General features: G+C 51.4%; 1 protein-coding gene across 7 annotated transcripts in view; it reads right to left on the bottom strand.

The window, feature by feature from the left end:
- Positions 1-10,970, bottom strand: part of DLGAP4 (DLG associated protein 4) — a 141,519-nt gene extending 130,549 nt beyond the window's left edge. For 6 of the 7 annotated variants that reach the window (XM_037811003.1, XM_037811004.1, XM_037811001.1 and 3 more), the window contains exon 1: positions 10,724-10,970. The gene's annotated coding sequence lies outside the window, so the exon portion shown is untranslated. The remainder of the gene's footprint in view (positions 1-10,723) is intronic. The other variant, XM_037811005.1, reaches the window with a different exon arrangement.
- Between the last annotated feature and the right edge of the window lie 6,419 nt (positions 10,971-17,389).

The following is a 17,389-nucleotide window of genomic DNA, read 5'->3' as shown; positions in this document are numbered from 1 at the left end:
ACACATTAATTCTCTCACAGAATCTTTTCAAAAGCCCCTATGAGGTGGGTACTTTGGGGCAGAACTTGCTAGCTATCCTGCTAGCCATTCTTCCCTTCTGTCTAGCTAACAGAAGTGTCCAGTTAGAAATATTTACTGAACCAATCTCCCTGGTAGCTAGGGTGGCCACGTGACACCATCTGGTCAATGAGATGTAGGCAAAAGTCCAGTGGGGGTGGCTTCCAGGAAAGCCAATTGTTTTCCTGATGAGAAGGCTGGACTCAGACAGCATGTGGCCTTTATACCTGTTGTCCTGCCTGGAATTCAGACACAATATTTGGAGGTCAGACAGCTATTTTGTAGCCATGAAGATGAAAGATGAATGCTTAGGACGGCAGAGCCAGAAGCTAGAAGAGGCCTGGGACTTTGATGGCTCCCCTGAGTTGCTGCACTGGCTCTAGTCTATCTGCCTCTGGGATTCTTGCTACACGAGAATAACCTCCTGGATATTTAAACCAATGTTATTTTTTTTCTTTTTCTTCTGTTATATGCAGCCAAATGCAGTTCCAACTGATTGAGTGGAACTATAATAAGTGAGGTTCACCCAGCACTCTTCCTCACTGCTCCCAGGTCTAGCGCTAAGCTCCCCTGACCTCCCCTCTCACCCCCACCCCAGCCAAACTCAGGTCCGGATCCTCCATTCAAAATGTACCCAGCTTATGTCAGAGGATTCTGCTCAGATTCTGGCCCCAGTAGAAATGCTCTCTCCCTCTTCTCTGCTCACCCACCACCACCTCATCCAGAATCCCCCCACTGACTGTCTTGACAGTGTACCCAGCAGGTTCTCAATCTTCCCACCACCAGCATGACCTCCTGCCAGTGCAGTAGATGGGCCTGGCATTCAAAGCCTCTAGGATTGCTCCTGCCACTTTCCCAGAATTTGCTCTTGTTGTCCCCTCTGTCTCTCAACCCAGTACCCTTCCCAGTTTTCCCAGAGCTAGCTCTAACTCATCCTTCAAGCCACTGAGAGGCCCTCCCTACTGCTCTGCCTCGAGCAGGTACCCCCACTGCCACCCATGTTGCCCCCTTTCTCAGCACCTGGGTTTCTTTTAGAACAACCTAGAATCCTATTCGTTGACCATCTGCACATTGATCATCTGCCTTCCCCACCAGAACCAGAGCTTGCTGCAGGCAGGAGGCATGCCTGTCTTTCCCACCAGTTTCCCCAATGCCTGGCAGGGAGTCCAGGGCTTGGGCTGCATTGGGAGGTGCTGAATGAAGCTCCAACTTGCTTCCCACCCCTTCCCACCACCCCCTTTCTACTCCAGACAAACAGAACTACGCACGGTTCCCTGAACCTTCCACTCAGCCTCCAGCCAGAGCTGAGGACTAACCCAGGCTCCTGCTGGGCCTTCCATTTACCAAAGCTAATGCCTTGCACCCTCAGGACATCACAGGTGGTGGTGGTGGTGGTGGTGGTGGTGCTGAGACTTGGGGACAGAGAAAGAGGAAGTGTGTGTGTGTGTGTGTGCATGTGTGTGTGTGTGCCTGCGTGCATGGAGGGGTGTCACCTACATTCTACCCCGGATGGGGCAACCTCTTTCTGTCCTTATTTGTGCATTTCTGCCACTGGTTACCCCTATTTGAGCGAAGCCCAAAATGCCCCAGTATTCCCTGAGTAACTACAGCTGTAGGATAGAAGAGAAAAACACTAATATTTACCGACCCTCTATTATGTGCCAGGCATTGTTCTAGTTCTAATAATAATGTGACAATGATAAAGATGATAATGATGATGATGATGATGATGATGATTATAGCAGCTATTTTTTGCTGAGCACATATCATGTATATTCTATGTCCTTTTAATCAGACGGATCCTATTATTATACTAACTTCAATCAGATCAAGAAAAAGAGTCTCAGAGAGGTGGAGCCACTTGCTCAAGGCCACAGAGACAATAACTGGCCTTGAGCTCAGGTCTTTTGATTCTAAAACCTGCCCCTCTGCCAGGCTGAGCTGGGCAACACCCAGGTGACTTAGCATTGGGGGAGGGGCATTGCTGCTTCTTCAACTCCTGCCCGCTGTCTCTGAGCCAAGAGCTGGAGGCTGCAACTTCCCAGCCGTGGACTGTGCTGGGAGAAGGCTGGGCTGGTTAAGACTTACCCTAATTGCAAGGCTGTAGAACAGCGCTCCAGCCTCACAGAGGACCAGGCCCGAGGATTGTGGGGTGGACGGAAGTTGGCAAGCCAGGGCTCTGCTTCCCTGGTAAGGCTGAAGATTTTCCCAACAGCCGGGGCCAAATTTATCTGCCAATCCCCCAAAGAGCTGATACCAGCGTCTGTCTGGAAATGTCAGCCCGTGTGGTTGGAGGAACGTGGGGAGAGTTTTCCTCTAAATAGCAGGAAGCATATGGGAGGCGGATGGCGCCCGCCACCCCAACCTGCCAACTCTCACTCAAGCAGGAGCTAAAAGGGGCCCAGAAGGGTCTGGAATTCCTACCACCCCCCGGGGATGTGTGTGTGAGTGGGGGAAGAGCTGGAGACAGAGACAGTGGTGATAAGAAGGGTAGAAAGTGGTCCTGAGGACAGGCAGGCACGAACACCCTGCTCGGCAGGTGAGCAACGTGAGGCTTTCGGGTGGAAGCAACACACCTAAGAATTTAGCAGCAAGAACACTGACAATGGAAATAATAGCCACCCCTCACAGAACACTTGCTATGTGCCAAATTTGAGTAAAAGCCCTTTATTTGGATGATTTCCTTTGCAACCATCTCTAAGATAGGGACTTCTTTTTCCCTGCATTATAGCCGAGGAACCGAGGCTCAGAGCAGGAACTACGAGAAATCAGAGACTCTCTGGGATGGAAAGGACCCTCTCGATCCTCAGCTGAATCACAAATACTCTACAGACTTTCGGCCAAGTTGTGATGCAGCTGCTGCTTGCACGCCCCCAGTGACAGGAAGCTCACTGCCACCCAAGTTAGCCAATCTGCAGAGAGCTTGTTTTATCCGAAAGGATTTCCTAACCTAAGCTGGAATCTCCCTCCCTATGGCTTTTCCTGTGAGTGTCAGACCCCAGCCCTGCCGGCCCCCATAGCTGAGGACTGTCCCCCGGGACAGGAGTGCAGGGAGCAAAGCCCTCAAGGTCTCTTGTTTCCATCTTCCAGGCCAAATACCCCAGCTCCCTCTGCTGTCCTTGCACGGCTAACTGGGCTGGGGGCCAGGCTTCCAGTGGCCAGTCGGCTCCTCTGCCCACCTCTGTAGCCCGGACCCCAGGAATCAGAGCAGCCTCTGGTCACCAGGTGCTTACTCAGTGCAAGGCACCGAGCAGAGCCGGCCTCCCAACGTGCTCCTGCAATCCTCCCATAATCCCTGGGGAGGCACTAACATCACCCCCATTTTACTGAGGCTTCAAGAGGGGAAGACACTTGCCCCAGTCACTTGGTGGGGACATGGGACCCTGGAGTCCTCACCAGTCACTGCTTGAAGTCCCATGAAGTCAGCAGTCCCTTCTGGCCCCACCTAGAGGACCCTCCCACTGACACTGACCCAGCCTCTGCCAGAATTCACCTTGACACTGGTTCACAGGGACCCCAAGCCCACACCGCGCCCCCCCCCCCGCCCAGAGTAAAATTTAACCCTCCCTGTCCCCTCCTCCAGCACCCACCAAGTGCCCAAGTCCTGTTAAATCTCTCTCCTAAACATCTCTCTGCCCCATCCCCATGGTCTTGTCTGGCCCAGTGTTACCCCCAACACCAGCTCCAAGCAAGGATCTTTCTAACACCCAGAACTGCCACGTCCTTGGCTTCCATTTACCCTAAGGAGCAAATTCAAACTCCCCAGCCTAACAGTTGAGGCCTTCCAAGCTTTGGCTTCTGCTGACCTCTCTGGTCCTATAGCTTCCCATCACCCCTCAGGCTCTGGCCCAGTGACCTACTCTGGCCTTACAGGAGGCAGGTCCTTTGACCAGGCTGGTTCCTCTGCCTGACTCACTTTTCCTAGTTGTTTCTCCCTGAAGAACTCCTATTCAGCCTTCAAAACTCTGCTGAGAGGGACAGAAGCAGCTGCTTTGGCCCTGGGATCCCTGAGTAATCGGCATCCGCCTCTGACTACCCTGTAACACCCCAACCTGTTCATGCCGAAAGAGATACCTTTCTCCTTGGCTGAACTCTGAAATCCCCCAGGCAGGGGTTGTTCTAGTTCATCTTTGTAGCCTTGTATCTAGCACAGTTCCTGGTAGGTGCTAATAAATATCTGTAGAGTGAGTGAAAGAATGATTAAATGGGGACTGTGGAACAGGTTGAAGTATGAGAGACAACCCATAAAATACAGCTTGTGCATGTCACAGTTTTGATCTATCAGCGATAAAAAATGCTGCTGTCAAAATAAACAGTCACCAAACATTTGATTGAGAATTTTGCTGGCCACTTCTGAATTCAGAAGGATACCAGGATAATCTGGGATGGTTGGAGCATCTGGAAAAAAGCTGTACAAGCCAGTGTAGAAGCAAGAAGGAGGGCCATGGAGGGGGCAGGGGCAGGAGAGAATGGGTCTACGTTCCCACTCTGCCTCTAACTTGCTCTGTGTTGCTGTCTAAAGGCTTGGCCTCTCTGATCCTCACTTTTCTTGTCTGAAAAATGCAGAGGGCATTTGGGGAATTGGCTGAGGCAGGAGATGTGTGTCTAAAGGCTTAAATGTTCCCTCTTCTGTCAAGTTGATGTGACTCTCTCTGGCCTCCATTTGAGATCTCAGCAGGGTGTGCAGACACCCAAGGCACCCTCATCTCAGTGCCCCCTGCCTGGATGTGCAGGCCCTTGCCCATCCTCTCAGGAGGGGCCCTGACCCAGGGTGAGAAGGCATTTAGACCAGAAGATATCTAAGTCCCCTGTGGGGAGCCATTAGGGCCTTTCTCTCCCTCCCCATGTGAGGTCTCGCCCCATGAGGTTGTGCTCCCAGTTCCAGCCAGTTTGCTCGCTGACACTTTCCTCCTCCCACATCCTTCATGGGTTCCCTGCTGTTCTCAGGGTCAAATCCAAGCTCTTATCCTGCCACTCCAAGCCTGTGGTCTGGACCTGCCCCTGCTCATCCGCGAGTTGTCTCCCCATTCACACTGTGTTTTGGTGAGTCTCCAGGCCTTTGACAGATTGTTTCCCCTGCCTACAAGCTTCTGCCACTACTCTTCTTGGCCATTCAGCTTAAGTGTCACCTCCTCCAGGAAGCCTTCCTTGCCCCCTGGCTGGCCTTTGTGTTCCCTCAGCCCTGTATGCACTTCCCACCTTAGCCTTTCCATATTTCCATATTCCAGATAAACCACCTGCATGCTCCTTGGTTGCTCCCAAAGACTGCAAGGCCCTTGAGGTCGGGACAGCCCCTTCCTGGGCCCAGCACAAGCTCTGACACAAAGGGGCCCGACACCTCCTGAGCTGAATTGGTACTTTAGAAATTCTGATGTCCTGATTCCAAGAGAGTCTAAGACTGCCTCAGTGAGCTTCTGACTGTAAGATCCTGGCCCCAGGACTCCTTACAACAATAGGTGTATTATTCTTTCCTGATTAAGAAAGTCAAGCATCGTGGGAAATTCAGATAAGTATGGGGTAGGGTTTTGGTGGCTTTGGCCACCATTTGACCTATATTATTGGGTCACAGCCTACACTTTTTTGGGGACCCCTCCTTCTCCACTCTCTACTCGTGCAGTTCTAGCAGTGTTGCCTCCATCACGAGCTGGGAGGCACTGCATAAGGCCCAGGTTGCCAGCAGAGTACTGAATTTCCCCAGCAACACCTAGGATGGACAGGCAAGCACATCCTGCAGGTTTGACCTATCAGTGCCAAGACTCAAGTCTAGGACTCGAGCTTGAGCTATCAGGAAAGAAGTCTTGCTTATTCCTCTGGACAGGTATCTCATCACCTCTATAGGCAAACCCTATGGGAACATGGTGCCAACCTTGAGGAAGCAGAGTTGGGAAACGGTGAGAAAAATCAGGTCTTGGTGACACTGTCTGAGCCCCTGGACCAGCTGAGCCTGAAGCCAAACACACCTATGGACTTTACAGTTATGAGACAATAAACTCCATTTTTGCTTTCATCAGTTTGGGATTGGTTTTCTGTCACTTGTACCTGAAAAGATGTGAATGATACAAGAAAAAAGAAAAAAAAAAAAAAAAAAGAGCTCTCTCATATCTTACCATCCAGAAGAAATGCCATGAACTATATTTAGTGAATGTCCTCCCTGGTATTTCCTTGGGCTGGATCATGAATACATTTATATTTATTTTTTCCTAACAAAAATTAGCTCATACAATACCCACCATTTTGTAATCTCCTATTTTCCCCCAAACAATGTGCCATTGATGGGTTTCCATGTCAAGTATACATCTGCAGCATGGCCTGTATCAGCCGCGGAGAATGCCACTGTCTAGCTGGGCTGTAATTTACTTACCTTTATCTCACTGATAGATAACTGGGTAGTTTCTAACTTACCACCATCAACTAGAAAGGCAGAATGAACTCATGTGTAAAGTCCGTATGTTTGCACTTGCCCGATTAGTTATCACTAAGATTTTATGATTCCAAGAGTTTGATTTCATGAGCATAAGTTTCTATGCATGAGATAAAGATGCCAAGATTCTCTGAGTGTCTGTAAGGCAGCATCTGTCTTCTTGGGTAGAAATCAGTGGCTGTCAAGGGCAAGGGCATCCCCATAACAGCATCTCTGGTGAGAGTGCTCGCTGGCAGAGGCAAGTGAGCTGGCAGGGAGGTCACTGAGGCTTGAGGGTGGGGGTGGGGTCCAGCCTGCTGTGTGCACCCAGCCAAGCTGCCCACCTCCTTGGGCCTCGGCCCCCACCTGGTTCTGATTCTCAGTGACTGACGAGACAGACGACCCTAGGGGAACAGAGCTGGACATCCCTGACAGCCCAGGCAGGACGTGACAAGCACATAGTAGGTCTTATCTCTGGCAGTCACCGCGGGAACAGCAACAGCCACCAGTGATGCAGTACTCATTGTTCCAGCCCTCCACATGGTTTAACCCACTTAGCCCCAAACCACCGTCTGATTCTACTCTTATCTCTGTTTCACACAAGACAAAACAGCCTCAGAGAGGGCAAGTGATTTGTCAAAGGTCACACAGCCAAGAAGTGGTGGAGCTGAGGTATGATCCAGATCTGCTGATTCCCAGCACATACCTTATCCCAATTTATTTGGTTGGGAGCCAGAGAGGAAATCTGCCCCAGGAAGGACTGTGGGAGCCCTAGAACCTACCCCCATTTTTCTCCCCCAAGTCCTAACACTTAGGAAAAGACTCCAAATCCAGAAAAGTAGAAAGAGGACAGCAAAGAACATATATCATTTTTACAAAAATGATATCATGCTACCTATGCTGTTTTATAACCTCTCTTTTTTAAAACTCAACAACACAGTATGAAGTTTTTTCTGCAACTATAAATTTAGATCCACAGTCCTGTCTCAAACAGCTGCAGCAGGCACCTCTGAACAGCTGCAATAAAATGGATTTAACTGGTCCCCTAGTGATGGACAATGGGTTGTTTCCAGTTTGCCTGCTACTATCAGCTGTGCTACAATGACCCCCCTGCAGAATGGCTGGGTCCGTTTCATCCTCCAGTCTCAGCTCAAATGTCACCTCCTTAGAGAGGCCAGCTTGAACTGTCCCATGTAATGCAGGTCACCACATTGTGAATCTTTTGTTGTTGTTCAAATCAAGGGTGAAAATCACATAACATAAAATTAACCATTTAAGAGTGACCATTTCAGTGGCATTTAGTACATTCATAATATTATGCAACTACCACCTCTAGTTCCGAAACATTTCCGTCACCCTCAGATGACTCATCTGTAAAATGGGGCCAAAACTGCTGCCCTGATGGGCTTGTTACAAAGATTAAGGAACACAAGGAGTGTGCTTGGTACATAGCATGGGCTTAGGAAACAGTGGTTCAAAGTATTCAGCGATTGGGGCTGACCCCGTCTCACACGATCACTCCTTTTGACCTTGAATGAGAGCTGAGTAGGCCCTGGCCTCCTCCCCTGGGCTGTCCTTGGGGATGCCCCATTCCTGTCCTTTATCACTTTTAAATGGCTCCATGCTCTGCTCTGACCCCTGTCAGACTTCTGAGATCCTCACCTGCTCCTGGAGACCACAGACCCCTCTCTTGGCTCCCAAGCCTTAACAATGCAGGTACAGGTGAAAGTCCGAGGACTGACTGCCCTCCGGGGGGAGCTTCCTGGGCCCAATTCTCGGTGCTGCAAGAGTTTTGAGATACGTAGGGGACAGGGATGCTGGCTGGAGTTGGCTTATCTGGGTTCTAATCCCACCTCCGCCACCTGAGTGCTCTCTGGCCACATGACAAGCAGCTTTACCTCTCTCGGCAGCCTGGCAGTTATTAAGTGCTCAATAAATACTAGCTATTATATAATTGCTTTTTAGTCTTTTTACTGTGAAATCTAACACATTAAGAAAAGTGCCCAAAACAAAATTGCTTCGCACAATGAATTATCACAAAGTAAAGAACTGCCTGACCACCAGCTGGGTCAAGAAACAGAAGAGTGCCCGCCTCTCAGAACCCCTCATGCCCAGTCCCAATCCTTATGTCCTTTTTGCCCAATAAAGGTAATCTTTTCCAGACTCTGTGGCACTGTTATTATTAGAAGTAACAAGTGTAGGAAAAGCTAAGTGAGTAAGTGACCATGTGACTTCGCTGCCCTGCCCAGCCAGACGCCCAGGCCTCCTGACCCTTGGGGCCAAAGTGTCCCTGGCTGCCTCTGCCCTGGGCTTGGAGACGCCCCATCCGTTTCCCGGCTTCAGCTGAGGCTGTTCTTTAAATAACCAGCTTGTTAGCAAATTAGCAGCAATCACACCTCCCTCGCTGCTGCCCAGGCCTCCATCTTTCCGTGCCACGCTGATGGCTGCTCTCCAGCTTGTGCCAAGGAATCCCGTTCTCCGTCACTGGGCCACATACGCCAGGGGCTGCCAGCTACGCTGCTCAGTGCTCAGTGGCCACAGTCTCGGCCCTCTGGCTGTGCCTGCCGTAGAGGCCGGAGCGGGCATGGAACGGCAGTATCATCAAGGCTGGGTGTTGTCAGATGAGCGAGCCCTTTCTCCCTGGTCTGTGCTTCAGTCTCCCCATCAACCTCACCCAAAGCCTCAGGGATTTTAAGTGAGTTGATGAGGAAACTGAGGCATTTAGCGCAACATCAGGCACAAAGTAACTGCTCAAGAAATGTTTGCTATTATTCACATTTAGTCCCTGGGGAGGGGTCTGTGGCCTCCTTGGGCAGGGCCAGGAGGGGTTGCAAATGATTAAACCCCACAGACCCATCTTTCAGCCCGAGATCTCTTTATCATTGCCTCTCCTGAGAAAGCTCCTCAGCCAAATGTGACAGTTGTCTGCTGTCCCTCCAACAGGCTGGGGGCCAGGTTGGGGGAGTCAGGTTGGGGAGGCAGCTAATTAAGGGGGCACTTTTCATGGTTATTAATAATAAAGTTGGCACCGCACAACTGTGCAGCTCTTTGTTCTCTAAGAAGCACTTCTACAGACATTATCTATTGCGAACCTCAACAGGTATTTTATTATCCCATTATATTTGCATATTATGCATATTTACGAGTCTTTTTCCTTCCCATAACAGTCCCATCAGGCAGCAGGCAGCTGTTGGCAGATGAGAAAATTGAGAGCAGAGGGGCTGGCCGACTCGCCACGGGCCTGAGCGCACCGCATACCCTCTGGGAGTCAGCAGGGCCCAGAAGCTGGACAAAGAGCCACTTGGCTCTTGGGCCCTGTTGGTGTCTGGGTTGAGGGAGGTGAGAGAGACTTCCCTCCTCCTGTCCGTCCTTCCTCCTTCCACAACTATTCACCGTGCACCCATGAGGCGCCGGGCACCGTGCTAGCTGGCTGTCCAGTGGGTATGAAGCAGCCGTTCCTCTTCCCTGGGGAGGTGAGGCCAGAAAGGAGGCATATCTTACACCTACAGTCCCAGGTGGTGCTCAGTGGTGACCAGGTGACCCTGGACAAGCTATCAGACCTTGCTGAGCCTCAGTTTCCTCAACTAGTGGACTAGACTGGTTATGCCAGCATGGCCTCTGGCGTGAGGATGAGACAAGAGTATGGCGACGGGTCAGGCGCAGGGGCTGACGCTGAGGGGGTACCTGTCACTGAGGAAGGATGATGGGACGAGGCTCGCCTGTGTTGGGCATCCTCAGATGGATGGTCCGAGATGCTGCCAGGCCAGCACCATGTCCCATGGGTGGGGGTTAGCCAAGGCAGGAGTCAGAGGAGTGGGGGTGGAACAGGAAGGAGGGGCCAGGGCTGACAAGATCCCCCCAAGATTCAGGAACTCTGAGGGCCTCCCCTGAGGTTCCATGGCCCTCAGCAAGGCTCACTGCTCCCCTTCTCTTCCTGAGCCTGAGCTCACCAATGGGTATGGGCAGAGCTGGGCTTGCTGTGCAGTCTCAGGCAAATGGCTTTCCTTCTCTGAGGCTCTTTCCTCTTCTGTAAACTGAGCATGATCACCATGCCCACCTCCTGGGTTGTCAGAAAGACCAGAGAAGACAAGCCAGAAAACCTATAAATTGTGCCCAGATGCCTGAAAGTTCTCACTATGGTCCCTTGGCCAGCCTGTGGGCACTATTGAGTGGGACAGCTGGGCATCTTCCGACTGTGCCAAGCACAGGTAGGCAACGAGGAGTCCCGATTCCCATGTGCCTGGGACTGTGGATGCAGTTACTTACCAACCAGGGAGCCACGTGCAGTGGGAAAACAGGGACCAGCCAGGTTCGGGCGGGTGTCAGCTCGGTAGCGGGCGCTGGACCGCGGGCTGGCACACACATTCCTCCAGGCCCCGATCAGAGTGCTGGTGGAAACAGATGGGACAGGGCTCCTGCCGGTGCCAGGAGGTCGGGCAACCAAGTCCAGGTTGCGCACGGGGCCACTAGGCACCAGGCACAGGGGAGGCCCTGCTCACAAGGTCGCCTGTGCCTGCAGGAATGGGGAAGGGATGGCAATTAGGAGGCGCCCGGGATAAGCCTTCACCCCCGGGACCCCCGGGGAGGTAAGGGAGGGGGAGCAGCTGTCAGAGAAACCTGGGGGTTTGTACAACACTATATTTTCCAAGCACTCCGGCATCCCAGCCAATGTGGGCTCCCCACATTGTTTTTTCAGAGGTGTATTTGCATGTCATGCATATTTACAACACCTTTCCCACCACCCACAGAATCCCCACAGCAGCTGGGAAGCTGGGGTTCTGAAGGCACGGATCCCCAGAACATCGTGGCTATGGCTCCCTGTCTTGCTTCTCCCTCCTTTTCCCTGGATGGAGGCAGTTAGGAACCGGCCCGGAGTCAGACAGTCCTGAGCTGGAATTTCTGCCCAGCCCCTCCCTGGCTAGGCAATGTCGGGCAGGCAGCTTCCCCTTTCTGAGCTTTAGTTTCCTCACTTGTCACCTGGGAATGGGAATGTCTCCTTTGAGGGCTATTGTGGGGATTAAGAAGGAAGTGCAGGTAAAATACCTGGCACACAGTGGAGTGAGAGCTTAATAAAGGCCCTCTGAACAGACTCCTCCTGGGTCCCTGCGCTCCGGCCAGGAGGCCCTTCACTGCATCGCCACCTCCAAGCGCCACCCACGTAGCACATCTTATGCAAGAGGCAAAGGGAAGTCAGGTGTCCCCTCCACCCACCTCTCCTGCACAGGTGCCACCGCGCCTGCCTGGATCTGTAAATCGGCAGGAACCAGGCACTCCCGGGAGAAGGAAAAGGCCCTTCATTCCCACCTTCCCCTGCCCCAACCCCCAGAGGAGCCTCTTGGCTGCCTTGGAGGCCTCAGTTTCCACCCTCCCTCCCCCCATTTTACAGGTAAAGAAACAGAGAGAGGAGGGTGAGCTGACTTGGAGCCCAGAACCTCAGTGGGCTTGCAGCCTCTCGGCCCTGGGAGGGGAGGGACGGGTCAGTTCACCGCAGGAATAGGTAGAAGGTCATAGTTGAGGAGGGGGGTCAGCTCTCTCGTGCGGCTGCCCCAGGGCCCTGTGGAGCACTCAGAGATTCTCCTGAGGATCTGATGGAAACCAAGACTGCCAAGGACCAGTAACAGGATTCACTTCATCTGCCCCTTGCCACAGCCCTATGACGTTATCCCATTTTACAAAGGAAGAAACTGAGGCACAGAGAGAACTTCCATACCTATCCCCAGCACATGCCTAGGAAAAGGCAGGGCAGGGCCTCAACCCCGGGTATCGGATTCCAGAACCTGGCACTTAACCCCAACACTGCCCTGTCTCTCCCAGAGACATCAGCAACCCACAAAAACAGTCCTGACAGTCCGAACAAAAAGTGTTTAAGTAGCAGGACAAGAAAATGTCGAACTCCAAAAAAATTCTCAATTAGTGGACACAAATTCTTGAAGATGCATACAAGATTTCAAGATGTATGGTAGGGTGTAAAAATTGCCAGTGCATGAAAAACCAGTGCTTGGGAGGATGTACTCCCAGCCAAGTTGTCACTTTTAACCAAATTTACCAGGAGCCCCAAACTGAAGGTGATGGCAGAGGGTGGTGTCCCTCAGCACAGCACAGCAGGGCAGTGGGTCAGTAGCCCTGACTGGGAGTCTGGAGAACTGCCTTGGAGTCCCTGCCACATCCTTGTCCCTGCAGCAGCGGGGGAGATGCAAAGACAGTATCTTAGGTCCTGGCCAGTTTAGATGGTAGCTAAGATTCTGCAACCTCCAATATGGAGGAACCCTGAAGATATCACACTAGAGGCTGGTCTTAAAAGGCCACGAACCATATGATTCCATTTATATGAAATGCCCAGAAGATGCAAAACTATAGAGACAGAAAGTAGATTTGTGGTTGCCTAGGGCTGGGGGAATGGGTGTGATTGTGGGGGCCTGCTGATGTGCTAAGGAGTGGGGTTTCTTCCTTGAGTGATGAAAATGTTCTAAACTTGATTACAGTGATGGATGCACAATTCTGGAATAGATGTTGCTACTTCCCCAGAGTAGACATCCTCTGGGGGTCTGCAGTCCCCACAGGGTTCTTCTGCGGCCTGGGAAACCAGGGAATATTTTTCCAAGAAGCTCCCACTGCCCCCAGAGACCCCCTGAGACCCACTAAGCCAGAGGCCTTTGCATGTCACTTCCTTCAGGAGGCCCTCCCTGGGCAGCCAGCTAAGTTGGGCCCCCAATATCTAGCTCCTAGGGCTCCTTCAGTTTCTCCTTCCCAGCACTTATCATGACGACGTGAGGTAACCATTTCTGTGACCAATGGTTAATGCTACCACCACCATCAGACCGGGAGCTCCAGGAGGGCAGGGAGTGTGTTTGGCTTGTTCACTATTGGCAGCACACCTAGCACAGTGTATGGCACACAGTAGGCTCTGCAGACATGTTTGCTGATTTAATGAATGAATCAAAATTCCAAACCCTGTGATACACGCTTAGCTTCCAATCCAGAGGATCATAAGGGATAATGGATGTGGAAATTAAAAGGGATAATGGATGAAGCTCCTCCCACAGCTGTTCCCATCTCTACGGATGGAACCCCTCCTTCCAGCCACTCAGACTCAAACCACGGAGTCATTCTTGATGCCTCTCTTTCCCTAATACCCCACCCCCTCCCCACATCCAAACCACCAGCAACTCCTCCTGGAGCCACCTTCACCATACATCAAGAAGCTGATCGCCTCCCACCACCTGCACTGCTTCCATCGCTGTAGACGGAGCCACCATCATCTCTCGCCTGCATTTCCCGTGGCCTCGCTGGTCTCCCTGCTTCTGCTCTTGCTCCCTGCATGGAGCAAGAGGAATTGCGTTAGAACACAAGTCAGATCCTGCCCCTCCTCTGCTCCAGATCCTCCATGGCCCCAGCTCATCTCCAGTAAAAGCGAAAGGCCTTGCAGACGCCACAGGCGGCCCCTTCGCCACCTCTCCAATTCTCTCCCTCTATTCTCTGCTTGCCCCTCTGTCCCAGCTGCACTGGCCTCTTCGCTATTCCCTGAATATACAAGACATGCTCCTGCCTCAGGCCCTTTGCACTGGCTCTTCCTGGTCCCAGATGTCTGTGAACCTTACCTGCTGATCTTTGCTCAGACTTGACCATCTCAAGGAGAGGCAGTTTAGCATAGTGGTTAAGATTTTTAATTTAAGAGCATGGATTCCAGGTAAAAATCCAGGCTCCGCCATTTACATAGTCGCGTGACCTTGGACAAGTTTCTTAAAGTCTCTGTGACTCGGCTGCTTATCTCTAAACTGAAGGTAAGTACAGCATCTCCCTCACATGGTAGTATGAGGCTTAGATGAATTCGTTCATGTAGAACTGTCGGAATAGTGCATGACTGCCATTAAGCTACTCCTTGTCACTCCATCTAACTTTCCCAGACCCTTGCCCCTCCCTGCTTCACTGTTCCCCTTAGCACGTCTCACTACATAACAGGGAATGTAATAGAGTAACTTATCCTGATTATTGCCTGCCCTTCCCACTAAACTGTCAACCCCAGGCGGGCAGCAATATTTTGTCTATTTGGTTCATTGCCATATCCCTGGTGCCAGCATGTGATACATGGAGATGCTCAGTGACTATTTTACACAACAAATATTTTTGATGCTGAATAAATATTTACTGAGCAACTGTCATGAGTTCTGGGTTTCCACTCCTTGCCTGTCATAGCTGTGCCATTTCTCTCTCCAGCCCAGGCTGGAGCTCCAAGTCACAAGGCCTGGTTCCTACTGGACAGCTCTGCCTGGCCGTCTCGTGGGCATCTCACACTCTGACAGTCCAGGGCTGCCTGTGGTCTGCCCCGAGACCTCACCAACTTCCAGCATTACGTAGCCGAGTGCTTGTCCCTGGCTCCACCCTCTCCAGTAACCAAGAAGCAGCAGGAAGAACCCATGCCCCTTCCTCCTTCTCCCACCCCATAGGTACAACTTAAGACCACTCCCTATTATTTTTTGTTGTTATTGTAGTAACATACACACACATACATAACCTAAAATGCGCCATTTTAAGTGTACAATTCAGTGGCATTAATTACTTTTATCAATGTTGCACTACCATCACTACCTTCCATTACTTTTTCATCACCTAAAACAGAACCTCTGTACCCAATAAACAATAACTTTCCTTTCTTCCTTCCCTCAGTCTGTGGTGACTTGTAATCTACTTTTTGTCTCTTTGAATTTTGTTTCTAGATATTTCATATGAGTGAATCATACACTCAACATTCATCCTTTTGTGCCTGACTTCTTCCACTTAGCATAATATCTTCAAGGTTCATCCATGCATCAGAGCCTCGTTCCTTTTCATGGCTGAACAGTATTCCATTGTGTTATTTATCCATTTACCTCCCAATTGTTGCTTACACCTTTTGACTATTGTGAACAATGCTGCTGTGGTGTAAAAGTATCTGAGTCCCTGCTTTCAATTCTTTGGAGTATATACTTAAGAGTGGAATTGTTGGGTCATATGATAATTCTAAATTTAACTGTTTGAGGAACTGCCACACTGTTTTCCTCAGGGGCTGCTACACCATTTGTCCTGCTGTGTTTTTTGTTTGTTTGTTTGTTTAAGCCTCCTAAACATCTTTCAAATCCCTCCTCTTTATCCCCAGAGTAACCCGTCTGTCCTGACCACCACCATCACTCATCCAGACCACTGCACCGGGCGCCCCCCCACCAGGTGCCCCCAGGTGCCCCACGGCCCCCTCCCCACCTGCGCAGCAGCCAGAGGATTTTTTTCAAAACACGTTAGAATGAAAGAAAGAAAGAGTGCCTCCCTCTGCAAGCTTGAAAAGTCAAAATCCTCGTTGACTCAAAAAATAAACCAAATTGGGTTTTTCAAAGGCTTTTGAAATGTGCAGCGTCTCCAACCTTGCCACCCCAGGCCCAGTTAAAACAGTATTTGTGGAACAAAAATTTAATGTACAAAATGGATTTACACAGAAACTTTTAGCTCAATAAATATTTGTGGAGTTGAATTGGAATTGAAAAATGGTTTTAAAAAACAGCATTTGCCGAGTTCTCCCATGCACCGGGGGCTTCCCACACCCCCTTGTCTCATTTACTCCTCAGGGCAGGCCAGGCAGGTGGCGTGGCCCAGAGAGGGGAGGTGACTTGTCTGAAGTTACGCAGCTCCCAGCCGCCCCCAGAGTTCTTCCAGCCCCTGGAGGATGTGGCCACAGGGTGCTGGCTAGGCAGGGCAAGGCGCGATGTGGACTAGCAGTGACCTGCTTGTCCTCCAGCTGCCAGCGGCAGGCTTTGGGGCCCTCTCAGCCCGGAGACAGAAGCTACTCACTTCCTACCTCCAGGGTAACCACCCCCAGGCTGGCCAAACCCTCAGCCACCTTCACAGCCCATGTTCCACCTTGAGCTTCCTGCCTGACTCCTCTCTTGTCCCTAACTACCTCCTGGACATTCCCGCCGCAGGCCCCCACGTCCACAGTGAACCTCATCTTTCCCCTCAAACTCAGTCCTCCCTGGTAACACCATATCCATCCAAGCACCCAAGCTAGAAACTTGGGCCTCATCCAGGACTGCTCCCTGCTCCCATCCCTTTCCAAGCTCTGCTGATTCTGCCTCCGAAATGTTCAAACCCCTGCTTCTTTCCACATCCACTGCCCTGTGCTCCGTGCAGGCCCCATGCCTCCAGCCTGGTCCTTTCCATGCCTCCATCCGCTGCCTTGCAGCAAGAGGGCTCTCTCAAAAGAGAGACCACACCCTGCTTTATACCCTTCCATGGCTACGGCCCGCAGCACGGCCTAGCCCTGCCCACCCTTCCAGCTTCTATCTGTGCTGCAGCCAAGCTGAACACCCTTCAGTAATGCAGAATTGCCATGCTCTCTTGTCCCCAGGACTTCTCAGAGGCTCTCCCCTCTGTCTGGAACACTCTTCTCCAACTCTCCCTGTCCAGCTCCTTCCTTGCAAGTTCTAGAGCTGTCCTGCCCACCTCCCCTTGGCACAAGCCAATGCCTTCCTATTGAAAACTCACTCTGTCCAAGGGCTTTCTCTGACCACAGGAGAGTGTGAGGCCCACATGCACGGGGGACTGGCCAGAAGCACCAGGAAGTAACACCCTTGGGAGCTGCCTTCAACCACCCACAGGTGGGAATTGATGGACAAACACCAGTGTCCTCATGCTTGGGTGGGACAACTTTGAGATGTGGGCTACATAGTCTCCCAGAGGTCCCCAGTGGAACTGAACCCTGGTTGCCCATAAGGTAACCATCCATTAGCCCATGGGTAGGTTATTAACACACGTGTAGCCTCACTCCCCCACCCCTTCCAGTGCTTCCTGGGATCCCCTCCCAAATAAACTGCTTACATTCAAATGGTAGGGTCGGTTTTCTGGGGGGACCCAACTTAAAACACCTGCTGATCTTTCAAGTCCCAGCCAGGAGCTTCCCCCATCACA

The sequence above is a fragment of the Choloepus didactylus genome, chromosome 19 (assembly GCF_015220235.1).
Source record: "Choloepus didactylus isolate mChoDid1 chromosome 19, mChoDid1.pri, whole genome shotgun sequence".
Lineage (NCBI taxonomy): Eukaryota > Metazoa > Chordata > Mammalia > Pilosa > Megalonychidae > Choloepus > Choloepus didactylus.
This window is presented reverse-complemented; position numbering and strand designations above follow the sequence as displayed.